General features: G+C 35.1%; 1 long non-coding RNA gene across 1 annotated transcript; it reads left to right on the top strand.

Moving 5' to 3' along the window:
• Positions 1-6,066: 6,066 nt before the first annotated feature.
• On the top strand, positions 6,067-7,831 carry LOC108335456 (uncharacterized). The gene is made up of 3 exons (XR_001832745.2): positions 6,067-6,626; positions 7,178-7,338; positions 7,462-7,831. It is a non-coding gene; the product is annotated as an uncharacterized LOC108335456 (long non-coding RNA).
• The last annotated feature ends 3,022 nt before the right edge of the window (positions 7,832-10,853 follow it).

Below are 10,853 nucleotides of genomic sequence, written 5' to 3'. Positions count from 1 at the left end.
GTGGGTAAAAAGGATAAAATAATAACTATAATACCAGACACAATATTTTTGAAATGTTAGTTTAATATGGTAATAATTTGAATCAATATTATGCTAATAATTATAAAGAATAATTAAAATAGTATATAAGAGGAAAATATGATTTTAAAAATGGACAAATTTTCTAACAATAATTACAATTAATGTCTTGAATATTATTTGATTTCTTTTTCTTTAAGCCAAGACTTTTTCTTTGCCTATTTTGTTCGTTGCCCATTAATTCACAATTAAGCGCAAAATTACCATAATATTACAATGTGTGAGAGGGAGAAAGACTCTGAAATAATGGAGATAGAAAGAGTACGGAAGAGTATAGAGAAAAGTAAGTTCTCGAGGAACTCTGCCAACAAAAACTATCAAGGAAGAACCAGGAGAGTATTGAAAGCTGAAAAGGTATGTCATCTCTGCACCTTTCTTTTCTCTCTTTTCGTTGAAGGTCTTTCTAAAGGTATTTTTTTTTTACTACACACAAATAACATATTTTTTTAAAATCATAAATTTTGGAATATAAGTACTCGTTGGCCTATGGCCGGTTTCTTTCTTTTTTCCCATCATTCTTGAAATAAAAAAAAATACAAGATCTTAGAAATAAAAAATGTCAATCGTGTTAAACCAAATTCTTGTCGGTTCACTTTTAAAAAAATCCAAAATAATCCATAATAATTTTCAAACAAACTCACAAACCTTTTTCTAGATAAAGAACTACGCGATCCCTGATTGTCCATCATAAATGGATATACGCAGGAGCAAGGTCAATCCTTGTCGGGTTCATAAAACAAAAAATATTTTTTGTTTCTTAATAGTTTCTTTATATTATGTTTTTAGGGAAAATTAAACATTTTGAAAAACTACGTCTAACTTTATACATTTAATTAAAGGTACTGTCTTTGGGAATATGCGATAGGGTGCTAACACCTTCCTTACGCGTAACCGACTCCCGAACTTAAAATTTAGTTTTCGCAGACCATGTCTTATTTTTTTGTTTTCCATAGTTTTTCCATAATAAATTATGGTGGCGACTCCCAAAACTTTTTCTCGAACCCGTTTGTTTTTCGGCTCGCCGTCCCGTCACGATCCTGGTTGCGAAAGATGACGACTCCACTGGGGACGCTAGAGAATCAGGCCTTCTTAATTAAATGTGAAAAATTAATGTGGTTTTTCTTGATTTTATTTTATTTCATTTTATTTTCCCTTTATTTATTATATATGATTGTCTTTATTTACTTTGGTAATTTATTTATATTCGTTTTTATTATTATTATTATTATTATGCATATCATGAGTGGGACCCTATACTCGGGTCTGAGTGTAACACAGAATTAGAGGGGTTGCGTAGCGGTGTCACGTCTGGACTACTTCTAGTTTGGCTATCGTGAGAATCCCAACCAGTGTCTGTTCTCTTCACATGTAATTTCACACCTAGTTGCATATCAACTGTTGTGGAAAATGCTGTGAAAAGGACCATAGCTCTGGTGGCCTTGATTTTAGGTTTAGGAAGTCATCCCTGTGAGGTTGCATATACAATGCTTAGACTTTAAAACATGGTACTTATCTTAAGGGTATAAAACATGTTGCCTTTTAATCATTATTTGACACATGCATCTTCATGCATCATATGCATTAGCAATATTTTTATCATTCTCCCTTAATTTTCTTTTTATGTAACACTGGATGTGTCACGTTTTTTAAAAAAAAATGTCATGCTTTAATGAATAAATTAATAAGGCAAAATAAACACTTTTTAGTCAAATGAATTAATAAAACTTTCATTTTTTTTGAAGCATTTATAACATGAAATCGCGAAAATAGTTTTCTTCTTCATCATTTTCCATCATCCATTTTATCCATAAAAAAAATCAGTTTATAAGGGGCACTATCTCAAAGTGATCGCAAGCAATCTTTTTAGCAAAAAAATAAAAAGATAAAAAATTGAAAATGAATAAAAAAAATCAAGGGCAACTTATCTAAGTTAAGATTTTCAAAAATAAGGCAATCATAATTTAATATGTAGACATGTTTCTTCATAAAAAAAAAATTATCATTCTTTGTAACCTATTTTGAGTCTTAAAAATAAATAAAAAACATTTTTGAACAAGTCAGGTTGACATCATGTTATTTAAGAAAGAATTGTTTTTTTGAAAAAAAAAGAGTCAAAATTTCAAAACACAAGGAAAAAATGAAAATGACAAACTTAATTTTCATTCACTGTAACAAGAACTTTTTTTAAGCCCATTAGGCCCAGTTGATAGTTTTCTTCAAATTCAATTTCTTGAAAAAAAAACAAACGAATGCGATAAGAGGAAAATATAAAATAAGTATTTCTCAAAAAGTTTTATCATTTTCATTTCGCCAAAAAAAAGCATAGAAAGGGAAATCATTACATTTTGAGTAATTTATTATCATACGACCAAATATTTTAAATAACCAATAGCATTTTCTGTTGAGACATGTGTTTGTGCATTGCTTGAAAACACTCATTTTCCAGCCTTCCCCAAAAGAAAAGAGATTGACTCTAACAAACACTAATGCTACCCATAGACTAGAGCATATTTATCTTGCCAAAGCTATTCTCGCTTGTGTTATTTGGGAACTCCCTAACTAGCCAGAAGCGTGCAAAAGAAAATCAAACCACTTGGGGCAGTCCTTTTTCAATAAATCCTTTCCATACCCATTCCCTATCTTGAACAAAACCCATGCCTAAAAACTGGGACAACTTTGACATTCATGGATTCATATCTCCATACTCATTTTACCAAACACCAACGTCTTTTTGGTGTGTTGTATCTCATATTCACATATTACACGCCAACGTGGCTATCCCAACATTCTTTAAATCCTTTTAAATCATTATCACTTTCAAATTTTCTGTGGATTCAAGCATGCACATATCAATGTTAAAAGAAAATGCGAAGCACTATTTTGAATATCCAACTTCAAAATTTTTGCAATCCATTGTTTTCAAATTGACTCAGCAAAAATAAAATAATAATACAAAAAAAAAATCAATCAAAGGTAGGACATTACTTTTTTTTTCAAAAAAAAAAAACTACTTGCACACTATTGCATCATGAAAAAGTCATAACCATTTATTTGCATAAATAACTATCATGTATATATCTTCGTCAATGAGAAGCTTTATTTGGAACTTTTTTTATGTGGGTATCAAATCTCTTTTATTCAAAAAATACAAAAAGCTTAACATACATCTAGGTTTCCTCTTTCTAGTTAGTCAGGTCTTCTACTAGGCATTGGTCGAAACAAGGTTTTTCATTATAGGTCCATGCATTAATACATTCAGCATCATGCATGCATCATCATATGGGTTCAAAGAAAAGAGAAGAAAAAACATAACACACCATGCATCGCCAACTCCAACGAGAATTCATGAATTCGATGGAAACCATTTCAAAAAGTACATTAGTGAAAAAGTTCAGAATTTTCAAAAAAATAAATAAAGGTGAATGAGGATCTCACGTGAATTCCCACCCATATATCAATACATCAAGCACGCATTACCATAGCGTAGAATGCAGGGAAGTATTAAGGGCCAAAAAATATAAAAAGTAAAAAAAAAAACGACAGGACTTCCACGACATCCTTATAAGACTCGAGCAAATTCTGAAGCTATGGAAGTTTGGGAAGAGGAACGTGGAGCTGTAAAGGCTAATATTAGCCAACTAAAGGATCAAATCGGTCAAATCTTGGAAGCTTTGAAAGCCATGAAGGTTGCAAGAGAGACTTCGTTTGTAAAGGCCGAAGGCTCATCCTCCAGCACATAACGTTGTGGGCACATAATTCACGTTTCCAATGTTTGGTTTGCCACTAGGTTACACGCCGTCCATTGGAGATCACTCAATGGTGGAGCACACTTCTTTGGCATTTCCCATAACCAATAGCGTACTAGCGCTCAAGGGCCTATCCACACGATAAAGACGAAGATGAATGAAACATCCAAGTCTCCTCACATAATTGTTTCACATGATTTTTCGACTAAGGCAACCATGCACACAGGCACAGAAGAAGAGAAAAGTAAACTTGAAGTACTGGAATACAGGCTAAAAGCCATAGAGGATTCTGAAAGTTACGGGTTTGGTGACGTGGCGAGGTTGAGTTTGGCCCCAAGAGTGATAATCCCACATAAGTTTAAGGTGTCAAAATTCGAGCAATACAAGGGTAGCACATGCCCTAAAAACCAATTGACCATGTGTTGTCCAAAAATGGTTGCTTACGCTCATGACGAAAGATTGCTTATCCATTTCTTTCAAGAAGCGTGGCTGAATCATCATTGAGTTTGTATACGCATATGGAATTCTCTCATATCTGTTCTTGGGCAGATTTGGCGGATGCCTTTCTAAGGCAGTATAAATACATCATGAACGCCACGCCGGACATGTTACAATGGCACCACATGGCAAAGAAAGAGGAGGAGTCTTTTAAGGAGTATGCGCAACTATAGAGAGAATTGGCAGCACAGGTGGAGCCACCTCTATACAACAAGGACATGGTTGCAATGTTTGTGAGCACACTACAACCACCTTTTCATGAGCATATGATCGAAAGTGTGACTTCCAATTTCGCTGGTATCATCATCATAGACCGAAAGAATCGAGATTGGGCTGAAGAATGGGAAAATTACATCTTCGGCCACTATTCCAAAACATTCAATTTAATCTGGAAAAAGAGAACGAAAGGGGAGTGCATGCAACATCAGCAATACCCATATGGGGAGGTCATGCGCCCACTAATAACTATTACCAAAGCCCAGATTTCATGCTGACACCAGAGCCCAATTTTCATCCTTGCACCAAAGCCCAGTTTTCATTCTGCCACAAAAAAAAATCCAGTTTTCACCCTGGCACCAAAGCCCAGTTTTCATCCTGGCACTAAAGAATTCAAAAAAAGAAAAAAAATTATGAGGTTCGTGCGCCTCTCCATCAAATATTACGAGGTTCGTGCGCCTCTCCATCAAGTATTACGAGGTTCGTGCGCCTCTCCATCAAATTTTAAGAGGTTCGTGCGCCTCTCCATCAAATACTACGAGGTTCTTGCGCCTCTAAAAAAAAGGTTTCAATTCGCGAGGTTTATACACCTCTCCAGCAAAATTCATAGGGTAAGTACACCACTTAAGCGAAATCAAAGGTGATACCCCCTCCATAGCGAGATTCATAGGGCAAGTACACCTCTTAAGCGAAATTAAAGGTGATACCCCCCTCCACAGCGAGATTCATAGGGTTAGTACACCTCTTAAGCGAAATCAAAGGTGATACCCCCTCCACAGCGAGATTCATAGGGCAAGTACACCTCTTAAGCGAAATCAAAGGTGATACCCCCTCCACAGCGAGATTCATAGGGCAAGTACACCTCTTAAGCTAAATCAAAGGTGATACCCCCTCCATAGCGTGATTCATAGGGCAAGTACACCTCTTAGGCTAAAACAAAGTTGATACCCCCTCCACAGCGAGATTCATAGGGCAAGTACACCTCTTAAGCGAAATCAAAGGTGATGATACCCCCTTGACAGCGGGATTCATAAGGCAAGTACACCTCTTAAGCGAAATCAAAGGTGATACCCCCTCCACGAGGTTCATACACCTCTCAAGCGAAATTCATAGGACAAGACACTAGTGAAAAATATGCTTTCTAACGCGCCACAAAGTTTTCGGTTTTATCAAAACCGAAGCATATAAAAATGCGGTGGCAAAATTGTAATAATAGTGAATGTTTATGCCTTGGTTCCAGGACACCCGAAGCCGAAAGGGTCTTTTACCTCGGTTATAAAAAAAATCGAAGCATAATTACCACCTACTTTCTGCAAGTCGGAGCTATTGCCTCGATTGAGAGGGAGACAGAGACATAAAGGCCTATCAAATCTACTTTTATGAATAGTTTAAAGAATTACTATTACCTCGAGTCCTTGGGAGCTAGTGTCAAAAGATTCACAAGCTTCGGTTATAGTGTTAACCAAGCATAAACGTTTGAATTAATTGCCATTTACTTGTTTTTTATTTTTCTCTGAGTACGTTAGGCATCGGTGCGCTAATAATCGAGGTAGTATCACTTGGTTGACTTAAGAAATTTTAACCTACACTGTTCCTTCTCTTCTTCGCAGCCTCGCGTTCTCCTTCTTCTTCCTTATGCAAGAGTCGTTCTTCATCTTCCTTGAGGACATTGCTGCTTCGTCTTCCTCGCGTGCCATTGTTGTTGCCTCTCGCCTCTGCCTCGTCGCTGCTGCCAACATCTTCGTCGTCATGCAATTGCCTCCGCCTCCGCCTCACTCGTAGCACCTCTAGCTCTGTCGTCGCGCCTTTGTTGTGGTTGTGGCAGCCACGGTAAGTTGTCTTTGCTGTTGGGAGTGAAGAAGCTTCTCGATAACAGCTCCTAGGGTTCTAATCCACGATTACCTTTTCAAGTTGGTTCTGATCGGCGATTCTGGCGTGGGGAAGTCCAACCTTCTCTCGTGCTTCACGCGGAACGAGTTCAATTTGGAGTCCAAGTTTACCATAAGAGTTGAGTTCGCCACCAAGAGTTTGAATATCGATTCCAAGGTAATCAAGGCTTAGATATGGGACACCGCTGGCCAAGAAAAGGTCTCTTTTCTTTTCCATTCAATTACTCTTTCTACAAACTTCGATCTGTCATTTTTCGTTGGGACTGCTTTCTTTGCTGCTGCTGTTATTTCTTATTACTGTTTTCGATTATTCAGATTTTGATGGTGGATACCGCTTTGATTCACTATTTTGGTTGCCTGATTTAGTCGATTAATTTCGATGACGTTATGGTGAAGGATTGGAGTTTTGTTGCTCTAGTGCTGCGTTTGTGGATATGTGCGATTTGATTTTGTTTATGGAATTGGAATTAGGGATATTTTTTTGTCAGTATGACCATAATGCATGCTTGAATATTTGACATACTGCTAAATCAATAATCACGACTACTGAAGATTGATATGAACTACAAAATATGAAGTTTTCTGCTTGTTTGCTTTCCTGACTGCGTTCTTCAAGCTATAAAGCTTGTAAGATATCTAGGTTTTGCTCCCCCGAAGAAAACATTTCTATTTTGCATGAGATGAACTTCTGTTAATCTGATTTACACAAGTTGTAGGCTAAGTATTTTCTTTTCATGCCTCACTTGTCAGGTTGGTCTTTCATCTCTCAATTTAGGAATATGTCCAAAATTGAGTACACTCAGCATTGAAGCACCTTATATGGTTTCACTTGAGTTGAAAGGATGTGGTGTACTATCTGAAGCATTCATTAATTGTCCACTCTTAACATCTCTCGATGCTTCCTTTTGCAGGTCATCTATATACATTATTTTCCTATTTATCCTTTATAAAACATTTGTTAATGGTTTTCTCTAAACATCTCTAGACTCTTTCTTCTGCAATGTTGATTGATTTTTTACTGTTTGGAATTCCAGCCAACTAACTGATGACTGCTTGTCTGCTACAACTGTCACATGCCCACTGATTGAGTCATTGATATTGATGTCATGCCCATCAATTGGTTCAGACGGTCTTCGATCTTTATTTTGTCTTCCAAAGTTGATTGTTCTTGACTTATCATACACTTTCTTGGTGAACTTGCAACCTGTTTTTGATTCTTGTTTACAGCTAAAGGTTAGAGTTACCATAGCATGGTTTCTTATTCTTGTACATTCTTTTAATCACGAGTATTGCTAATGAGATGGGTTTAGAACAATCATATCTTTTTTTATAATCAGTAATGTATACTGTTATCATGGTATCTTATTCCCATAATTCCAATATGTTATTTCCCTTTCGTTTCATTATTGATAATTTGGCATTTTATATTAGTGTTATTGTTTTTATTATCTTCATTTACTAATAGTGCTACTTTTTTTTTCTCCTGTTTCATGAAGGTGTTAATGTTGATTGTTTTTATTATCTTCATTTGCTTTATTATTTTAATTATGGATTCAGGGCATGGACAAAGTTACCTTTATGCATGAGATACTCCCTCGGTTCAAAAGGAACCGAGGCGTAAAGTCCTTCCAATAAAAAATAAAAAAACAAAACATCGACTACATCGGTTCCCTTTGAACCGAGGTAAAATCTTACAATTTTTTGTTTCGGTTTCCAACCGAGGAATAAAAGTGTAAACTTTTTGCCTTGCCTTTATAACCGCTGTCGTTGTCCCTGACTACACTAGTGAGTACACCTCTTAAGCGAAATCAAAGGTGACACCCCCTCCACGAGGTTCATACACCTCTCTAGTGAAATTTATAGGATATGTTCACCTCTTAAGCGAAATCAAAGGTGACACACCCTCTACAAGTTTCATGCACCTCTTCAGCTAGTTCCACAGGGTTGCTACACTCTCCACAAGGTACACATCGAGTAATCTCTTTCCTTTTCTTTGGACCCGAACGAAATTAGTGTCTTTATATTTATTTAACTTTTACTATGATAACACCAAAACTCTAAGGTTCATGTTATCTAGCAAAATCTAAATAAAGAGGGGCAGCTGTCAACAACCAATTTCGTCCGGGTAAGTAAAAAAATAAAAAATAAATAAGAGAATAATAATTAATGGTGGGTAAAAAGGATAAAATAAGAACTATAATACCAGACAATATATTTTTGGAATGTTAGTTTAATATGATAATAATTTGAATCAATATTATGCTAATAATTATAAACAATAATTAAAATAGTATATAAGAGGAAAATATGATTTTAAAAATGGACAAATTTTCTAACAATAATTATAATTAATGTCTTGCATATTATTTGATGTTTTTTTCTTGGAGCCAAGACTTTTTCTTTGCCTATTTGGTTCGGTGCCAATTAATTCACAATTAAGGGAAAAATTACCATAATATTACAATGTGTGAGAGGGAGAAAGACTCTGAAATAACGGAGATAGAAAGAGTACGAAAGAGTATAGAGAAAAGTAAGTTCTCACGCTAGAGGAACTCTGCCAACAAAAACTATCAAGGAAGAACTAGGAGAGTATTGAAAGCTGAAAAGGTATGTCATCTCTGCACCTTTCTTTTTTCTCTTTTCGTTGAAGGTCTTTCTAAAGGTATTATTATTTTTTTTACTACACACAAATAACATATTTTTTAAAATCATAAATTTTGGAATATAAGTACTCGTTGGCCTATGGCTGGTTTCTTTTCTTTTTCCCACCATTCTTGAAATAAAAAAAAATACAAGATCTTAGAAATAAAAAATGTCAATCGTGTTAAACCTAATCCTTGCTGGTTCACTTTAAAAAAAAACCCAAAATAATCCATAATAATTTTCAAACAAACTCACAAACCTTTTTCTAGATAAAGAAATACGCAATCCCTGATTGTCCATCATAAATGGATATACGTAGGAGCAAGGTGAGTCCTTGTCGGTTCATAAAACAAAAAATATTTTTTGTTTCTTAATAGTTTCTTTAAATTATTTTTTTAGGGAAAATTAAACATTTTGGAAAAACACGTCAACTTTATACATTTAATTAAAGGTACTGCCTTTGGGCAGATGTGATAGGGTGCTAACACTTTCCTTACGCGTAACCGATTCCTGAACTTAAAATCTAGTTTTCACAGACCATGTCTTATTTTTTGGTTTTCTATAGTTTTTCCATAATAAATTATGGTGGCAACTCCCAAAACTTTTTCTCAAACCCGTTTGTTTTTCGGCTCGTCGTCCTGTCGCGATTCCGGTTGCGACACTGATACTAGATGATACAATCCTGTGTAGGAAAAAGTACGATCTTTCTTAATTTGATTCCTCCTTATACCCAAACAAATAAAATTAGAGAAGAACATGGAATAAGACAAGGATGGAGGACACCAGAATTTAGAATATTGGTAAATCAAGTGAAGATTCACCATAAAGATGTTAATTTTTAAGATCCAAAGTTTTAATCCAAGAACTAAGAGAATCTTCTCTCAAAAAATGCAAATGCATATAATATTACTAACCAAGGTGTCTACATAAGCATTATCACTAATTTTCTTAAGAACTTGAAAAGGTTCATCTCCTCTAGGTAGGCACTTAGATTTCCTTTAGGAAGGAAACCTTTCCTTCCTAAGGTGTACTCACACCTAATCTATGGGTTTGAACTTCATCTTCTTTCGTCCTTGCTTAGCCTTAGAAGTCAGTTTCTCCATTTTTTTTTCAATTTCTTTCATTTCCTTATTCAAGTTCCTAAAAGAATAGCTTTCACAAGACCATCTTTGTTAGTCATATAATCAATATTAGGAAGATTTCACAAATCTAATGGAGTTAGAAGGTTAACACCATAGCCTACCTTAAACGGAGACATACAAGTAATAAAATGAACTATCCTATTATAAGAAAATTCTACATGAGTTATCTGATAAGTTGTCGTTGACTCTATCAAATTATCACTAGTTAACTAAGGCAACTTCAATATGTCTAAGTTACTAGTTAACAAACTAGACATGGTTAAGGTAATTACTTTTCTATTACTGAAATCTATTTTCTGATAATTTAATATCTCTCAAATACTTAATTGATTAATTATTTTTATAAATATTTGATAGTTATGTTCTATTAATAATTAGTTATTTGAAATTTTTTTTAAAATTTTAAAAATTAGCAACAACTAATCTTCTATCCAATTTCCAATTCCGCCCTTCTTGTTTGACCAAAGTTCATTGTTTGACCCTTTGACTGTCCAATGAGGGACTACCACATGACAACTCCCTATTTTTCTCAAAATTATACCTTTTTTTTAGGGTTTCGTTTCATTATAGAGGTCTAGCGGTGGCTCTCGGTGGCTTGCTGTGAAACTGTGGTGGTTGAAGGTGGACATTTGTTTGCGAAT

This window comes from Vigna angularis, chromosome 10 (genome assembly GCF_016808095.1).
Source record: "Vigna angularis cultivar LongXiaoDou No.4 chromosome 10, ASM1680809v1, whole genome shotgun sequence".
Classification (NCBI taxonomy): domain Eukaryota; kingdom Viridiplantae; phylum Streptophyta; class Magnoliopsida; order Fabales; family Fabaceae; genus Vigna; species Vigna angularis.
The sequence above is the reverse complement of the archived record's forward strand: the minus strand, read 5'-3'. Positions and strand labels throughout refer to the sequence as shown.